We start from the raw sequence: 12,929 nt of genomic DNA on the forward strand, positions 1-12,929 counted from the left end.
TCTGAGCTCTATAGCTCAAAATATGCTAAAATGGCCGAAACCTCCGAAAATAGAGTACTTATAACCATTGGACGAATCAATGAATCGTGATCGCGGAAATACCATCGCGATCGCGAAGAAGAAAAATATGATGCCCCTGAAATACTCTACGCAATTGCAGCAAAAGCCTCGCGAACGTGATACACAAGGCTAACAGAACTACGCGATCGCGGGAACAACGTCGCGAACGTGAAGAGGAAACCAGCATCCTGCCCAGCTCAGCCCAATCACTACTCGAATGCGTAGAAAAAATTCGCAGCAGACTAAAACACCCTTCGCGATCGCGAAGAATACCAGAAGCAACAGGTAACAACAGAAAACCAGCATGTAAAACCATTCAAAATAATCCAAACGATGCTCGAAACTCACTCGAGCCCCTCGTGATCCCGTCCGAACATACCAACAAATCACGTACCATAACACAGACCTACTAGAGGCTTCAAATCATGCATAACAACATCAAAACCACAAATCGCACCTCAAATCGAACTTAATAAACTTTTGAACTTTCAACTTTTAAAACTCGTGCCGAACCATATCAAATCAACTCGGAATAAACTCAAATTTTGCGCATAAGTCCCAAATGACATAGTGAAGCTCTTCCAATTCTCTGTACAAAAATCCAAACCTAATATCACCAAATTCTCTGGGTCAAACTTATGAACATTCCAAACCTTCAAATTTCCAACTTTCGCCAATGAGTGTCGAAACCTTCAGAAATATCCAAATGCAAATCCGGGCATACACCTAAGTCCAAAATCGCCATCCGGATCTAACAAAACCATGAAAGCTCTGATCCGGGGTCAAATACTCAAAAGCCAAACTTGGTCAATTCTTCCAACTTAAAGCTTCAAACATGAAATTCATTCCCCCAAACTAATCCTGAAACACCTGAAAACCAGAACCGATGATTCACACAAGTCATAATACATCATATGAAGCTACTCAAGACTTCAAATGGCTGAACGAAATGTAATGCTCAAAACGACCGTTCGGGTCATTACTTTCTTCCCCACTTAAACATACATTGGTCCTCAAACATGCGAAGATCATTCCAAAGCCATCAAATTACCGTGTAACCTTACCGTGCACATACCCAAGGGTGATCCCACATGACCCTAACCCATATAAGTCTGACAACATAACATAACTGAAGATCCTTAATTGAACCAGAATCTCGCATCTACACAATGTATAAGTATCAACAAGTTGCATCAAGCCATAACCACAACCCAAGACGTAATCACATGATATACCACAAAACTCGTATACTCGTTGAAATAATTCTCGATCACAGTAGCTGCTCAAAATGAACCCAATACGGTAGTAAACCCCTTATAAAATAAAACCGCATTCAAAACCTTCGTACACTGCCGATGATGAAAGAAACATACATAAACTTATAACCACTCATCAGATCAAGAAGTCATGGAGCCCTCTCTTGTCCGACAAGAACCAAAGCCAAATCCTAAGCTGACTTCCGATATTATTCCTCCATACATACTGTAATCAAATCTAATAGTACACATTCCAGGTCAATGACCTCATCACATCAAACACAACCATTATATTGACATGCCACACCAATATAACCTAAAGCCACAAATCGTGCAATCCCTGCACCAATAAGCAACAATTCAAATGTACTCAATCATGAAAGATGATTCAGATAAGAGAACCGTCCCGCAAGCTCAACAAGTACCACCACAATGTAATACTATGAATCCATCACATACAGTAGGACCAAGACACACGAACCTAACAAAAAGTATCATATCCCAACATAGCTTCGCTGCAATGCATGACCCATCCAAACACCGGCCCATATGAAATGCCTCAATCCACAATGCTCAAAATCAACAACTACACACAATTCAACATCAAGTACACAAAGTGCATGACCGTAACCATGGAGAAGCGAATAACACAAATGTAAGGCCCCGTCAAAAATTTCCTAATGATTTAAGATTTTAAAGTGTGACAAAAGTATTCGGGGTTAACACGTCATTTATTCAAGAATAAGTGGTATCACATTGATCAAATGAGCTCCCAATTCAGTTTTTTATTATAGCATTAGATCCATATTGAAATTTCAGAGCCATAGCAAAAAGAATCGTTGAATTTGGTCATCGTATGAGTGAGTTATGCCCATTTCTGTGCCTTTCCCGTCGCCAGTGTCCATGTAGCGTGTGGCACTAGGCTTGGCTCTGGGATTTTTGAGGTTCTGGAATCAGCACCACAGGTAGCGCCCCATGACACCCGCGGCGCTACAAACATTAAGTTATGTACGGGGTTCATTTCCCCCATTTTATTTGGACGGATTTTGGTGTTCTTCTTCACTCACTCAAGACCACCAACTCTCGTAATAGTGATTGCCTGGTAATAATTATCATAACACAGACTACTTTATGCTTGTTCTTGTGAGTGTTTTTTTATTTCAGGATCAACATGTTAAACTCGCAAGCAGTACCCACTCACGCCGACAACGACCTCAGTTTTCATGGAGAAAATGACAATATAGCCGCCCCAGGGATCGAAGTGCCTCAGGCTGGCCTCGAGGGAGTACTAACTACAAATCCAGCCGATGCCAGTTCACATGTCGCCTTAAATGCAAATCTGGGCGTTGATCTTGAAGGTAGCGTATGTAGGGAAGTTCGATTAGGTGTTCGAGGTATGAAGGGCGGAGAAGATGGTGGAGTAAGCCTCCAATTGATATTTGAAATGCTACAGGCTCAACATGACGTTATAGCTCAACTACTGAATCAGCATCGAGCACCAAGTGGGATCAAACCCGAACCCGAACCTGAAGTTGTTCATAGGGTTGAACCTGTACTGGATAGATCGAACTCCAATTAATCGGGGACTGACACCGCCATTTTGAAAATGCTCGAGGAGCTCACTAAACGTATTGAATCAGAAGAAAAGAAAATCAAGGCAAATGAAAAAAAGGTAGAAACATACAACTCCCGGGTTGACTAAATATCAGGGTGTATACGGCAAAATCGGAGGGTCCGATTTCCCGTCATTAAAGCATTTCGGAAGATCTCCTCGAAGCCTCGAGGCTGCAAAGATGCGCTCGAGTCTTCTCCTTGGGGCTCGTCGACATCCGGCCTTGAGAGGATGACGGTCGGGGCTGAAACAAAATTGGGAGTTCCCAAGACGGAGCTAAGCATGTCACGGTTGAGTCTGACAAAGCCTAGCCAGGCTACTCTGAGCCCTACTCGGGGCGTCATTTCCAGCCGTCCCATCTCCATACCTTTATAGCTAATGTATGCCTTACCGCATAAGTTTTCCCCCTTCTATATAAAGGGGATTTTTACTATTTTAGAGTGGACTAATGTTGCTCCAAAGACTCTACATGAAATATATGATAACTCTCTCTCTTTCTCTCTAATATTTTCTCTTGATACTGTTGCTCTATTTTATTATCTTCATACTTTCTCCACATTTATTGCTTATTTATTGCTTATCATTGGCCATAATGAGTTTCCTTTAATATTACTGCATCTGTTAGCCCTTCCCCGATTCCCCTTGACAGCTCGAGCACGAGCTCGGTACCCGACCTCGAGGCCCCCAAATCGACCAGCTCGAGGCCCCGAAAGGCTATCTCTCAGTTCGATTACTGCTTTATTTTAGCTCGCGTCTCGCCCCTAAACTTTACATACATAACATCAACTTCTCCACAACTAGCATAAAAATAGATCACGTATTTTTAGAGTCCCATCAACAAATTTAGTTGTTATTACCATTTTCGCGGTGAACAGTTTGGCGCCCACCGTGGGGCTAAAAATAATAGTGATTATTTTCTTGCTAGTTTCGTTACACAACCACGTTATCTTTCACACTTCTTCTTGTCGATGATCTTCGATTTCAGGTCAAAATGTCTGGCTCAGTGAACAGAGTTGACAACAACAACCTCAAAAACCACGAAGAGAACGGTGTAGCTATTCCAATCGTCGGGCGCCACCACTGAACCCGAATAACGCATCTGGACCGATTCTAGCGGATGCGGGTTTGCAAGACGCACAGCAGGTCGACGAAACCTCACGCACCCACAGAAGCGTACAACAAGATGACCAACAGGAAGCCCGAAAAACCCCAGCTCGGGAAGAACAGGAAGTTAGCCTTCATGTTATTCTTTAAATGTTGCAGGCACAACAGCTAGCTATCGCTTAGCTGCAAAGCCACCCGGAAACTCCCAGCACCGTAGCACCAGGGACAACTCCCCCGGCCGAACAGGAACCAGGGAGACTGAGCAATGATGGTTCGATAGGCGACCCTGCTATCGTAAAAATGCTCGAGGATCTTACCAGAAGGATTGAGTCGGGCGAGAAGATAATAGCTGCCAACGACAAGAAGGTCGAAACTTACAACTCCAGGGTCGACCAAATCCGGGCGTGCCCTTGGTCCTAAAAGGCGTAGATTCGAGGAAGTTCGCGCAGCGGCCGTTCCCGGAGGAAGCTTCCCCGAAACCCATCCCAAAAAAGTTCAGAATGCCAAAACTCCCGAAATACAATAGGACCTCAGACCTGAACAAGCACGTTACCGCCTACACTTGCGCAGTAAAGGGCAACGACATAAAAGATGACAAGATCGAGTCCGTCTTACTGAGGAAATTTGGGGAAGCGCTCTCGAAAGGGGCCATGATGTGGTACCATAATCTAGCTTCCAACTCCATAGACTCATTGGCCGTGCTGGCGGACTCCTTCATAAAGGCATTCACCGGTGCCATTAAAGTAGCAACGAGGAAATCTGACGTATTAAAGATCAGGGAAAGGGAGAACGAAATGCTGCGAGTGTTCGTGTCGCGCTTTCAAACAAAACGAATGGAACTACCCCTGGTCTCCGACAACTGGGAGGTACAAGCCTTCACTTAAGGCCTAAACGAGCGGAGTTCGGTGGCCTCGCGGCAGCTGAAAGAAAATCTGATCGAGTATCCTGCCGTAACCTGGGCGGATGTCCACCACCGATACCAGTCAAAGATCAGGGTCGAGGATGATCAATTGGGAGCCCCTTCGGGCTCAGTATACCCGAACAGGCTCTTAGCAAAGGAGTCAAAGCCAAACAAAGAAAGGTATCAGCCATATACCGAGGACAGGAGAAATGCCCCGAGACGCAACCCGCCTCACAACGACCAACCGATCAACCGAGGGCAGAATCTCCGAGGGTTCATTAACAGAGCCAGATTCGACGGAAGCATGGGGCCAACAGGGGCACCACGCCTATCAGAATACAACTTCAACGTTGATGTTTCAGACATCGTGTTCGCCATCGGCAAAATCAAGGATACCAGATGGCCCAGGCCTGTACAATCGGATCCTTCCCAAAGGAATCATAACTTGGTATGCGAGTTCCACAACATGCATGGCCACAGGACCGAGGATTGTCACCAGCTACGAGAGGAGGTGGCCAGGCTACTCAGCAAAGGTCATCTCAGAGAATTCTTGAGTGACCGAGCCAAAAATCAGTTTTGAGAAAGAGAGGCGACCAAGAAGAATGAAGCAAACGAGCCACGACATGTTATCCACATGATATTAGGGGCGTCGATGCTCCTCAGGAACCAGTGATGAGAAGGATGAAAATTTCCATCACCAGAGAAAAGCGAACCCGGGGATACGTACCCGAAGATGCCCTCACATTCAGCGAGGAGGATGCCGAGACCTTGTCCCAACCTCATAACGACGCACTGGTAATCTCTTTCCTCGTAAATACATTTCAAATAAAATGTGTACTCGTGGATCCAGGTAGCTCGGCCAACATTATCAGGTCGAAGGTAATAGAGCAGCTCGTACTGCTAGACCAAATTGTGCTTGCCACTCGACTCATCAACGGATTCAACATGGCAGACGAGACAACAAAAGGAGAGATCACTCTCCCAGTTAGCGTGGCCGGCACGACCCAAAACGTCAAATTCCATGTCATCGAAGGAGACATGAGGTACAATGCCTTGTTCGGACGTGGATACACTACATGAGAGCGGTACCGTCCACCCTCCACCAGATGATGAAATTCCCGACAAAAGACGGGATTAAAACCGTCCACGAGGAGCAACACGCTACAAGGGAAATATTTGCGGTGCACGACGTGGCACTGGAGCCAATATCTCCACTCTCCAGAAAGCCTAAGGATAATCAAACTACATCTTCGGCTAAGCCCGATTGAATCCAGCGGAGGACCGTACCAAGTCCTCACCACAAACAACGGAGGCGTGCCAGACCTTAGAACATCGCCAAACACATCCTGCGATAAGGTATAACCATCTCCCTTTTGATTTATATTTTATATTAATCCTTTATACAGACACTCGATCAAAGCGGTCAAAAACGCACGCCCAGCCCGAAGACCATAAGGTTTTTAAGGCATCCGTTGTACTCTTTTCCTTCGACCAAGCTTTTTGTCCGGAAGAGGGTTTTGCCGGCAAGGTTTTTAACGAGGCAACACCTATATGCTACCTAAGGGGAATCCAACAAGTCTTCAAGGCTTCTTATGCTATCAATCACGAACGCCGAAGGACATCCTTTCGGAAGATCATCCGCTCATAAGAACCAAGAAATGCCAAACAAGGTCCCAATGAGGAAATGATGGCCCGGACCAAACGGTCGGATGAACCGTGTCCGCACAACCGCGCCCGATGGCGAAGGCACGTGTACTAGTGTCAAATAATCAAAGAATGCTTTTTGCCGACATGATTCATGCTCCAAGGAAAACCCAGCGTTTTTTACCAGAACGATCACTCCATCAGAAAACGTCCCGAATACTCGGAGACTGGCATCGATAATTCGGCACCCGCATGACCTCAGGGTCGAAACTCCAGTCTAAATATGCCCTCAACGAGGTAGCACGAAGATCATTAACTATGTCCAAAAAGAAAGCATCCCGAATACTCGGAGACTAGCACCAAAGAGCTCCGCATATGCAGGACCCCATAGTCGGAATCTCCAAAGTCGTAATCCCTCAATGAGGCAATCCTGGGCTCACGAGTAATGGCTCTCAAGCCAAAACAAACTCGATGACTCGGAGACTATCGCCAATCGCCATTCAGCAAAAAACCAGAGGTCATAAGACCCCGAGCGGGAAGACTCGGTCTTGTAAAACTCCCTCAAAATAACAACACGAACTGTAAGACCTTCAAGCGAGGCATGAATCATACTTGCACTATGTATCAGCAAAAATTGTGAGACCTCAAAAGGCATGAAAGTTTTGTAAGACCTTATTACAGGCATAAAATCAATCTCAAAGTTTAGGATATATATCGAATTTGTAAGACCCCTAAAAAGGCATACCCTCGATATAGGCGCCTAAACTACTATACTCGGGACCAAAAAATGGCTCCGGCTAAACATAAATGACTACGGTCGTATGGCTGCACCAGCCAAACTAACGCGACTCGGGGACGCCAGACCGTCGCTACAAAATCATAGGCCATTACTTCGAATCTACTTTGAAAAGAACCGGTTAAACAGGCTACCCTCAACAGGCAAAAGAGCTTCGACCATGTCAGCTCCAAATCATAAGGCTTCGAGCTACTCAGCCTACGAGCCAAACCTTACGAGGTGCTCGAACATCGCCGCTAACAACTGGAAATTGAGGTTCTTCCCAAACTGACGGCAAGTCAGGCAAAATATTTGCAAAAGTCCTTGACGAGAGGAAAACAAAGCCTACATATGCCTAAGGGCAAATCGTAAGATCCATTGTTGCCAGCCTAACGAGCTTCAGGGCCACACATACGCCTAAGGGCGAAGCGTAAGAGCCATTGTCACCAGCCTAACGAGCCTCAGGGCCACACACACGCCTAAGGGCGAGGTGTAAGAGCCATTGTCGCCAACTTACATAAAAGATCAGTTCGATCGAAGGTGTAAGAGCCATTGTCGCCCGCCAAATACACACGTAAAACTTCAGGGTCGACTAAGCTCGAGTCGTAACCCGACTCGAACACTGGATCCAAGAGAGTTAAAATGTAAAGGCCACCGGCCCATGCAAACATAAAAAGCTTGAGGGATATATGAGCTCGAGTCGAAACCCAACTCGGAGACTCTACCCGAAATAAGTGAACAAAAGCATAAGTGCTCAAATGCCTGCTTACTCCAAAGGTCGCACCGACCAGGTGCATAAGAGCCCCCGGGCCTGCCTAATGAGCCCCAAGGCTATATCACAGACCTGATAATTCTCACCGACTTTGAAACCAGTCCACCTGGCCATAAGTAAAACAAAAGGGGGAACAGAAGAACAAAAAATCCGCAAAAGGTATTTCTTTTCCGGTACATACGCGTAAAAATACATTCTCCATCTACAAACATGCTCTAAAAAGGTACTACATACGGGATGGCGAGGTCTATGCCCCACCCCCGAGAGCTACGGCCTATCGGCCTCATCTTCACTCTCCTCGGCATCGGATAGGAGTAACCGGCATCATGCTCGTTCGCCCTCGCTCGTGCCAACTCTTCCGAGAGAACAAAACCCCTGACACTAATCTCCTCGAGAACCTTTCTCCGAGATTTGCAATGAGCATATTCTTCGATCTTCTCTCCACAATCAAGGACCCTCTTCAACTCGGCTTGGGCGTCGGTAGCATCCTTCAAATGAATCACCATCTCCTGATCGGCCTTACTACGGTTCAGTACCGTTTCGGTCCGAGCATCAACAATCTCAAACCTAACCCTCAAGAGTTCGAATTCAAGCTTCGTGATCATATCCGCTTGAATTGAAGCGTTGCCACGAGCTAAGTGGAGTTGGACCTCGAGGGCCGAAAGTCTAGGCAATGCATCTTTCTCCTCTAAGGCTTGGACCTGCGCCCAAGCTCTTAGCTCGCTGCAATCATTCCTGATTCGATCGGCCTCGCCCCTAAGACGCTCCAAGGCCTCCATTTTTTTTTGCAGCTGAGGTAGGCATAGAGTTAACCTTAGAAGTTAAAAAGCCAAACGCATACTCAACCTGGACGGGAAATTACCTGCTCCATCATATAGCTCCCAGCTCCGATACGCCTCACATCGCCAGTATGCCAACTCGGCTTCCTTCTCCTCGCAAAGGAGCCTAAGGGATCTACCCTCATCCAGAGCTTACCGGAGCCTAGCTCCATGACGGAGCAGATCAGACCTAAGCCCGTCAAAGGCCTGCAAAATGAAAAACCCGGTAAGAAAGGGAAGATGCGGATTCAGGAGGCCTATGACGAAGCTCACCTCAAAGCAAAGTCGGAAGACTTCCTCGAAGGCCGAGCATGTATCTGTCGATCTAGCCCCCTCTTCCCCAGAAGAATCGACCCCGGTCTAGACACGATCGCTCGGAGGAGCTATCTTCCCAGAACCGGAAATCTCGGGCGCGATAGATCCGGGTGATATTTTTGTCTTGGAGGCCCGTCCCCGTTTCGCCTTGCCACAAGCGCCATCTCCCTGCAAGTACATTTCCAGCTTACTATCGACATCCTTTGGCTCGAAAGCCGACAACCCCTCCTCCTCTCCGGAGAGGCACACCCTCACCTTCGGAGGCTCTCTGATACCTGCAGCAGCAAGATTAATACATAAAATGGTAAGAATGTCTCTCCAAATAAACAAGGGACAAGGGAAAAGCAATATACACACGTACCATGACGTTTTGCTTCCCATCTGCCCCGAGATGCAGCTCGCCAGCTACGCTTGTCGCAAGTCGAGTGGGTCGCCAGCTTCCAAATCCAACCAGGCAGATTAGGAACTTCGCCCGACGCCCATGAAATCGATGCAGAAAAGAAGGAAACACGGTTACAAGACTAGCTTTCAACATGAACAAATCTAAGAAAGTACATGACGCTCCACTCACGCATATAGTTTCATTCTTCAGGGAATGGAATAAACTCCATGGGGACAACGTCAGTCGTCCGGACCCGGACGAATCGACTAGCCCAATCCCGACCTCCATCTTCATCATCAACAACAACAAAAGGCGTAGACTAACGGCACTGCAAGGTTAGCAGACCTCGATGGTGAAAGGGCCGGTACAGCCCGACGAGATAGCTGAGCGTGAATTCAAGCCCCGCCTTCTCTGCAAAAAGCTCATCATCAACACTGCTCGCCAAAATGACGGGTGTACCTGGGCCAAGGTAACCTAATACTTCACACAAAAGTCGAGCGCGACCCTGTCAAGAGGTCCCAGTGTGAAGGGATACGTATATACATTTAGGAATCCATCGGCAGGGTCAGCGATACCCTCATCCGGGGAAAGCACCAGTAGCTCTACCTCCTCTCCCCATTCGCAGTCTCTCCTTTCCAACTCAAGGTGCACCTTTCCTATCAAAGGCATAGTCTTCAAGATAAACTCCCGCGGCTCCTGAGCATTGGGAGAGGAACTCTCCCTCTCTTATAGGAAAACTCTGAAGTAGCAGTCATGACTACGGCAATACTGAAAGGGCAAAAGCACGGACCTACACGAACACTCCGATGCTACGATAACGAAGGACTCAACACAGAAATGAGAAGATAGCTATCTGGAAAAGGTGGGATCTCCTAAGAAGCGGAAGCAACCCCATATACACATGGAAACAACAATGGCTCGCCTGCTTGAGATATGCCCCGGGAAGCCAATGTCTTCGAATGCCAGTCCCGAGGCAGTATTCGACCTCGAGGACCTCCATCGAAGAGAAGTTAGGCTTTAAGAAGCCGACAACTCCATCTCCATTCCCGAGGTAGTACTCGACCTCGAGGACCTCCATCGAAGAGAAGTTAGGCTTTATGAAGCCAAGACCTCCATCTCCAGTCTCGAGGTGATGCCCGACCTCGGGGACCTCCATCAAAAAAGAAGTTAGGCTCCAGAAAACCTCCAGCACCGTTATAGGTTCGAGATAGTAGCCGAACTCTAAGGTTCCCACCAAGAGGAGGAACAGGCACTTCGAGCTCCGCCCATAGAGGCTCGAACTCAGGACACCGCCTAAATCCGGGTAACCCATCATCTAGGATCTATCTACAATGACTTAAAAGGTTATCCACTCCAAGTTCAAAGCAAATCTCCAAGTATCCGAAGCCGACCCTCACTCAGACACTGCTCTCAAAAAACTTTAAGTCTCAAAGTGCTATCTCCATATGATTCGAGGGTCCCGACGGCCCGGGTCTATCGGACCACTTCAAGCTTGGTTTGAGGAACAACGGTGGGCTCAGAAAGGAGCCATTTCTATCATACAAAGCCGAGAAAAATACTCGCGTTCTAGCTAGATGTCGATAATCGTCAGCAGAAGCATACATTTAGGATCCCCGCAAAATTAAAAGGAATATGGCAAATATCAATGGCAGAAGTCAAAAAATATCTTTACATTAATTTTCTTACAACGGCCCTCGAGGGGTCCTCACATATGGTTACAAAAGCTTACAAAGGGTTCCTATTCAGAGATAAGGAAACAAAAGGGAATATGTGTAGCGTAAACCTAGTTTACCCTCGAAGGTTCATCCCCGGTAGCAGTATCCCCGAAGCGCCGCCTCCTCGAGCTTGCGTCGTCAAAGGTGATACCTTCGGCCGCCACCTCCTCTAGGTTCCCAGCTTAATTCCTCGGAATAACATTTTCGAGGGAAAAGACGAAGAACAGGAGAGAGGGAGGACGCAGAAGAGGCAGAAAAAAGAGACATAGCCCGCCGAAGCCAAAGGTTGTAGATCCGGCGGGCCCCAGTCTCGACAGTCGCTTGTGCTATTTTATCCCTTGGTAAAAAACCCAAGGAATGAAGTGCCACACCAGGCTAGGGTAGGAGAGTGAGCAGCGCTGTAGAATCCGAACGCCTATCAACACCGGAATAAATTGGCCCCCCATGTATCATCATATCGAGTCAATAACGGCAGCAATAGCAGCAGTGATAACAACAGCAGCAGCGTTGAGACAGTGTAATCTCGTTCAATTTGAAGAAGCTCGGGCACGAGGCCACTACACAGCTGATAAGAATGCTGCCACACAACTTTAGGTCCGTGAACCCCAAACATGGCAGTTAATAATAGGAGAAGATGGTGAAAAGATAGTAAAGAGGAACGGATGAATGAAGGGAAGACGACACTTAACTGAAGAAATAGCATCAAAATGCGCCCATTTATAGGGAGCGATCACAGGGTCTTCAATGCCTTTGGAAGACGGATCGGCAAGCGCAATCAATGCTTTCTTGAAAACCGAATCAACTACGGTACTGCCACTTTGAAGAAGGAGAATCGACAGTGCATTGAATGCCGTCGAAAAGACAAGTCCAAGGGATTTCCCGATTGTCACAAAGGCTCATGTCATAGGTTGCGTAACCGATATGACATCGGCGCAGGGAACTCAAAGAGTTGGTCGTCAAATTTGTTTCTTATCACTTCGAGATAGGAAACGCAGAGACTATTTGTATAGGGAAAAATCGGAGGGCCCGATTTCTTGTCATTTAAGCATTTCGGAAGATCGCCTCGAAGCCTCGAGGCTGCAAAGATGCGCTCGAGTCTTCTTCCTCGGGGCCCGTCAACATCCGGCCTTGAGAGGATGACAGTCAGGGCTGAAGCAAAATTGGGAGTTCCCAAGACGCGGCTAAGCATGTCACGGTTGAGTCTGACAAAGTCTAGCCAGGCTACTCTAAGCCCTACTCGGGGCGTCATTTCTAGTCGTCCCATCTCCATACCTTTACAGCTAATGTATGTCTTACCGCATAAGTTTTCCCCCTTCTATATAAAGGGGGTTTTTACTATTTTAGAGTGGACTGATGTTTCTCCAAAGACTCAACATGAAATATATGATAACTCTCTCTGTTTCTCTCTAATATTTTCTCTTCATATTGTTGCTCTATTTTATTATCTTCATACTTGATCCACATTTATTGCTTATCATTGGCCATAAAGAGCTTCCTTTAATATTACTGCATCTGTTAGCCCTTCCCCGATTCCTCTTGATAGCTCGAGCACGAGCTCGGGACCTGACCTCGCGG

The sequence above is a fragment of the Nicotiana attenuata genome, chromosome 11, assembly GCF_001879085.1.
Source record: "Nicotiana attenuata strain UT chromosome 11, NIATTr2, whole genome shotgun sequence".
Classification (NCBI taxonomy): domain Eukaryota; kingdom Viridiplantae; phylum Streptophyta; class Magnoliopsida; order Solanales; family Solanaceae; genus Nicotiana; species Nicotiana attenuata.